A 7214-nucleotide genomic window follows, 5' to 3' on the forward strand; every position below is an offset into this window, starting at 1 on the left:
GAGAGAGAGCACTTAAAGAGACCACTTAATTCGTGTCCCCTGAACAAAGGAGAGAATCCTGAGTTAAGGGCACCCTCTTAGACTTTGTCGTATCTTTTCCACAATCAGGTATGAGCCTCATGTGAGAGATCTTTGTTCCTGTACCAGATCCTGTGAATTGGGTCCCTTGGCATCAACTCCAGGCTCCTGGCATGCCTTCCTGTCTGAGAGGCTGGAAAGCTGGGTGTTGTTTTTCCTGGATTGCCTGCAGCTGAAGTTCCACCATCATCTGCACTCATGTGAGACACATTAGGAATGGGATGAAGGAAGGAGAGTGCGGGACGGGAGGCATCCACTTGGCTGGGATGGGTGGTGGAGCAGGTAGCTTCAGGAGCTGCCGGCAGCATTGGTGGAAGCTTTCCTGACCACAAAGGAGATGTGATCTTGGGAGTGGGAGCTGTTTCTAGAAGCTTTGCCTAGAGCCTGTTCCTCTATCCCTTCCAAACAATTTTGTAAGCCTCCTGCAAACCTGGTTGTAAGTCCATTTCCACTGAAACAATCTAGAGGGGTTTCTCTGGTCTGCAACTAAACCCTAACAGAAGAAGGTCCTGTCTAGGAAGGCCGGCAGGAAGACGAGGAGTCTTCTGCTGAGGGAAGCTGGGGCTGGTGCCAGTTCGGGAGGCAGAGAAGGAGTAAGAGCCCACTGGGAATTGAGATGCACTGACTCTTGGCAAATGAGCTGTAGGTGAGAAACCCACAGAGCGGGGAGGAGGGTCTCCAAAGCATCTGCAACAACAAAGAAAGAGTCAGGTTTAAACACCTGAGAGCAGACGTTGGAGCACAGAAACACTGGTCAAGTAACAACTTTCCTGCCTCTTCCCTCCTCTCCCTCCTGTAGCAATTTGGGTAGAGGAGGAATTGAAGTGGGAATGGGAAAAGAGGAAAACAAGGGGCCACTTCCCTTTGTTTCTCTGCCAGCAGCGGACCCAAGTTGGCAAAGGGTGAGAACATTGACCACCGAGCCACGTTTAGTGTTCTGCTTATGACAGGGAACTGCTGTAGGTATTTTAATTACTAACCAAGGACTTCTTCTTCTTCAGAGACACCAAAAAAGTCATGGGTTCTGCCTGAGTTATTATCCAGGGGCAAGAGGAAGAACTGGATGTGAGGAAATAAAACTTATGTTTTGAGCCATTCTGAGCAAACTATGCTTACTATCTAAACCTCAAACATAAATAAACATGGTGGCTTCCTTTTTTCTCAAAGTAGGGGAAAAACCATCTGAAGAGGAAGATGCTGATACACAGAGAACCTGCCTTGCCTCACTCTTCCTAACTCACCAAAATTGGGTGATGACGAACAGAACTTTCCGAAATAGCCTCTAAACAGAGATTTAAAGCCTCCAAGAAATGGTGCAGATGTATAAAAATGTTCAAGGAGAGTTGTAGAAATCACTGGATGCCAAACTGGTGATATTTTAAGGAATACCCTTAAGTTTCCAGTTAATGAAATGCCGAGCCAAAATCAACCATGCTCCCTTGCTCGGCCCCTCAGCACATGTGCGCTGGTTTCCCTGGGAGGACCAAATCCTGGGTGGGATGCTCTATGGGTCTGATCTAATACATTAATTACTTCTGCTGCATAGAGCTCCCATAGCAGCTTCTTTTCATAGCATTTAATACCCTGAATTGTAATTGATTTTTAGACTGACTTAGCAGGATTGTGTATTTAACTCACACCACATCTCGGAAGTTTGGAGAAACTGTGGTCCCTTTGTTAACTGATCCAGCCTTCTTCCCCAGTCCCCACCTGCTGGTAAGGAGTAAAAACAATTAATGTTTAGATCTGACCCAGTAATTTAAACACTCTCTTTAAAGGGGGTTGTTAGTATGTCTAGGAAAATAAAAGCTCAGTCTGTCAGGTTTCTCACCCTTTGGGCTCCAAGACGTGAACTGGGTGTATGCATATGGGGAGGTGTGGAGTTGCCTCACCTTGTAGCTGAGGGCAGACTGTGGGCCTTGGGAACCTCTTCTACCCTTGTCTACCTGGTTGCTCTTACCGTCGCCGGCATTGCAGCTGCCTGTGGCTGGTGTGAGGCATGGGCCTCTCTTTCTCTCCCTAGTGGTGCTCTCTCTCTGCCTCCCTGGGGCTCCTCCCAACACAACTTATTCCTCTGACTTCTGGCTGTGACTCGTCCCAGCCCATCTCGCAGGCCCTCACCCACCTCACTGGCACTATGAGTCCCCAGCCAGATTCTTGGAGAGTCTTGGTCACAGGGTCGCCATGAAGAGAGTATAGCTAACTCTGAAGTTAAACCTCATGACCTCCCTCTGCCTGGTCATGCTGGTCCCACTAGGGTTGATATGAAGCAGGCTTGAATGAGGCCTCTTCTCCGAGTCTCAAATGGGGAGTGGAGATAAGCGCCCCCTTCCGCCTTTGACGTCTTCCCCAGCTAATACTACATGCCAGGATGCGTGTCTGACCACTCTGTTCCTCTCTTGCTCTTTCCTTCCCACAACCCTGGGGCTGAAGAGGACTGGCTCCCCTTCCCCTTCCTCTGTATCACACTTTCCTTCCACCACAGAGTAATTAGACCCTCTCTAAGGGGGTGTCTTCTCTACCCTAGGTGAGAACTCTCTGAGCCAAGGCATCCAGGCTTAGTACCTAATGGATGGGGTCTGAAGGTGAATAAAAGAATTTAGAAAATCCCCTCCCAATACAATAGCCTGGCTTTTGGACTATTGTTTGGCTGCACAATCTTATTTTGAAGGCCAGAAGCTGAGTATTAATTCTTTCTCCTTGCATTACATGTAAATTGCTTAGAGCAGTGCCTGGAGCCCAGTAAGCAATCAGTGTTCTCATTCTGTAACAGATCTCTTTGTCTCCTTCTGAGACTGGTTGATGTCTTGGGCCAGCTAGAAAAATATGTGCTAGGAAAAGCAAAAGAGAGCAATTATGTTGATGATGTCTAAGATATTAACCTTATTAACATTTCATTTTACCATGTTTCAAATTTATCAACTAGTATATGCTTGTAGAGGAATTCAAACCATATAGGAGATTACAAATCGAAAGTCACAAGAAACTTCTAATATTTTCCCTGTTCTGGTCCCCCATTTTACTCTTTTCTCTAAAGATAATGACTGTAAGCATTTGGGTTGGATATTTTTACTTGCCCATCTCTACCATTACACTATGTGCTTTTTGATCTTGTCTCTGTAGCCCCACAGGCCATTAGTAAGTGTTTGATGAATGAATAAATGATTGAATAATGAATTATCAAATAATATAAGTAAATGAAATGTCTTAAAAATTTGCTGTTATGTAAACTTGTTAAGATGCTAGTTTAGTTACTTTCTGGGCTTTCTTCATAGGATTACATCTGATTAAAATAGAACAGCAATTAAATTATGAGGCTTCATTTACAGTTTTCTTTTAAATGCTTCCCATTATACTTAAGGAACCTTATACTGAGTAATAGAATGAGGAGTTTGGATGATGACAAGGCAATTCATCAAGGCTTTTGGGTTTTTGTGTGAATACCTGATACCATAGCAGTAATGTCCAGAGCTTCATGGTTTATTTTATTTTTGATGTGTTATAAAGTATAGCCAATACATACTCTGCTATCTAATGTGCTCAAGTAAAATGAACTGTGGCGACTGATCAATTGGATTCATCAGTGTTTTAAAAGGTAGTAATATAATTCTTTTTTAAATTAAAAAGGACGTAACTTTGGCGGTCTGGGTAAGAAACAGGACCCAGTTCATATCTAGTTTCCAGAATCCGTGAATGAGCTTCTTTCCCATGTCATTTGGGGGAATTCGAAACCAATTTCTTGGAAGTCTGGTTGAAGCTAGAAACTTTCTTCTGTGCTTTGTCTCACAGGTTTGCAAAAGGCTAATGAAATAACATTAGCAAGTTACTAAAGACTTTGTGGGTAATGGCTTCACAGACAAAAGCCTTGATGAGACTCCCTCTGTCCTGAGAACGTGCGTGCGCGTGCGTGCGTGCGTGTGTGTGTGTGTGTGTGTGTTGGGGGGTTGGGTTGGGGTGAGGAGTGGATCCCTGTTAGGTGTTGTCATTTTTTTGACCCAAGGATGTTGCTCATTTCATCCAATCACCCTGGAGAGATGAGTCTGATTTCTCAACCATTGCAAAGAAGTGCATGATTGATTTGTTTCTTTTTAAAATTGAATGCTTATTAGTACTGTGCTAAACATTTTACAAACATTATCTGGTTTAATCCTTACAATGAACCTATGAGAGGAGTACTTCTCTTTCCATTTTACAAATAGGGATACTGAGGCACAAAGGCTGACTTACTTGAACAAGATCATACAGCCAGAGAGAGGAGTGTTTGAGCCCAGTTCTCTCTGACTTCAGAGCCTGAGCTCTTAGCTCAGTGTTACACTGCTATTTATCTTCATGGGTGCTGCCCAATGGGTGGGTGGCAGTAACTCAGTGATGCATATCCCAATTCCTTTATAAAGTCTTTCTTGACTTTATCAGACCACAGATATATCTAACTCCTCTGAGCTATTACAACACTTACTGTCTGTATCGTTCATTTGGCATCTATCATTTATTGTCTTATATAGTTCGTTTGATTTTGTGTACATACATGTTTCAGTCTGCATTCATTGGGGATCTTTGGTTGCAAGCTACAGAAACTAACTTCAGCTAACATAAGGGCTCCCTACCACTCCCTGACTGCAATATGGGAAGAATATTGGGTGATTCACAGAATCAGAGGAAAACAGAACCACTTGATTTTGGGAGCAATAGAAACCAGGGCAACTTTGGAGATCTTTATAGAAGACATTTATGGGTGGTCTCTTTTGGTGTGACCATTGGAATGATTTAACTCTAAGTGCCTTCATTCCACTCAGCGTCACTCTGCCCAAGATTCAGATTCCTGGCAGAGAAAGAGAGTCTGATTGGTCCAGCTAATATAGTCATCTGCCTAATCTTTGTAGAGCATGGAGACTGTGATGGATAGTCTTACCAGGATCCAGAATGATTCTACTATGATATAGAGAAGGAGATAGAAGGAGAAACAGTTCAATTCATTTCTAGATTATTTTGATAAATTTTATACCCCCTGATGAACAGCAATACTATAATTTTTCAGGCAGAAAAAAAAAAATCTGTGGTCCAAAGACAAGGCTAAGAGGCAGGAAATTATTTTAAAGACAAGGGACCCTGAGAATAAGAAGAGAAATCACAATTCTTAAGGTGATGCCCTAGGGAGAGGTGCATAATTTCAGGCTACATCAGTAAAGGTTAAAGTATTCATCTATTACACTCTCATTAACTGTTCCTCCTCTCTCTTCTACTTAGAGAACTGTTCACTGTGATAAATGTTATGGTTTGAGCAATCTTACAGCAGATTACTCCTCCTGAATAAACAAATATGGAAATGACTTTTTATGAGCACAAGTTAGATATAGTACATTTATAGCTGTAGTTAATTTAAAGTAAACTTGGCTTAAAAAAAGTAAGTAAAATTTTAATGAGTAAATTTTAATACAAACCACTTCAAGATTTTTTGTTTTTTCAAATTAAATTTAGGGCCTACAGACTGTCTTAGAAAAGCATGTGGTGTTTTGGATTAAATGTTGTATTATTCCACTCCTTAGAAATCCTTTTAGAAAGTTCTCTTTCCCTAAGTGCTACAATATTGACTGGTCAACCTGACCTCAAAGTAGTTGCAGAGAATCGATATTGGCTTAGTTACAGCTTGGCAAAGTCTGGGGGAGTAAAATAAGAGCTGTTGGTCCAGAAAAATATCCAAAGATAAAGGGCTCTTTTAAACTATAGCAAATGAAAGAAATATTAAATTCTAATAAAACAACATAAAATTTCTTCCAAAGAACTCTCAGACCTGTTTGCAATACTACTATTTAAATCATCTACAAAGCTAAAAGGATCATGATTGTGCAATGAAAATTAAATAGAAACCTCTAATGATTAATAGTAACATTTGGATAATCATTAAAGAAATTAAATTCAATACCCTAAAATTTCAAATAATTGTACCTACTCTCTCTACTGTTTACATACATATTATTTTTTGACATGTATCATTCCATGATTTACATTTTCTTTGATGGCTCAGGTAATCCCCCTACCTTCATGATCCTACCTCATGATCTCTTCATATCACAACATACCAAGAAGGAAGAAGACATAGAGGATTAAGACCCTGCATATCTTATGAACTTCCTCTTGTATCAGGGTGGAAAATCTTTTCTAGGACCCCTTAGCAGATTTTTCTCTTACATCTCACTGACCAGAACTGGGTCGCACGGATGCATATTCCTAAATTAACTACAGGCAAAGGAGAGCTGGATTGTCATGGCGGGCTTAGACCAGAGCAAACATGCTGCCCATTATAATCACCCGGGAGGTTTGTAAAAACTTGGGCCCCCCCTTCAAAGATTCTTATTTATTTGGCCGGGGTGGGGTGCAGATATCAGTATTTTTAAACATTTCCCCAACAACTGTAATATGCAGCAGGTTGAGATCCAAGGGTTTATGCCAACCTTGATTTTTCACTTTTGTCTGGCATGTTCCTACTCTGTAAAAAGCAGAGCTCTGTTAGCAAGGAAGAGTAGGCGGATGCCACAGCCCACAGTGTCTATCAGAGGAAATGACAGTAGATCTAGAAAACCCTCCTCCCAAAAAGAGCATATCGGAAATCTACAGAAGACATTGTTTATTTAGGTCCTCCATGAATTTAATTCATCAAGTCTTTGTTGAATTTATATCACTGTGCAAGACTCTGTATAAAAACAGGGAGTAGAGCAGTTTTTCTTTTTGCTTTATCTTGTGGCTCAATTTCCTTATAACAGTTCCTTCACTCAGCACCTAGAATGAACATTATCTTCCACATCTAGTTACCGAGCACTTAAAGCAAGGTGGCACATTAAGCGCTGGGATCAAGCACTGAACAAAGCAGGCAGAGCCTCTGCCCTAATGCAACTTACTTTCAAGAATATGGTCGTGCTGTAGACATGGAAGAGAATTGTAAAGAAATACGCGTGTAAAGAAACCTCATGGAGGAGGTTTCCTCCTTCCATGCATTAACGATTCAGGTCTCCCTGTTCACTTTTTACTTTTTATTTTTATTTATTTATTTATTTATTATTTTAAAAATATTTTTTATTTGGCTGCATGGGGTCTTAGTTGTGGCACATGGGATCTTCGTTGCCGCATGCGGGATCTTCCTT

Source organism: Balaenoptera musculus, chromosome 5, assembly GCF_009873245.2.
Source record: "Balaenoptera musculus isolate JJ_BM4_2016_0621 chromosome 5, mBalMus1.pri.v3, whole genome shotgun sequence".
NCBI classification, from domain to species: Eukaryota; Metazoa; Chordata; class Mammalia; order Artiodactyla; family Balaenopteridae; genus Balaenoptera; species Balaenoptera musculus.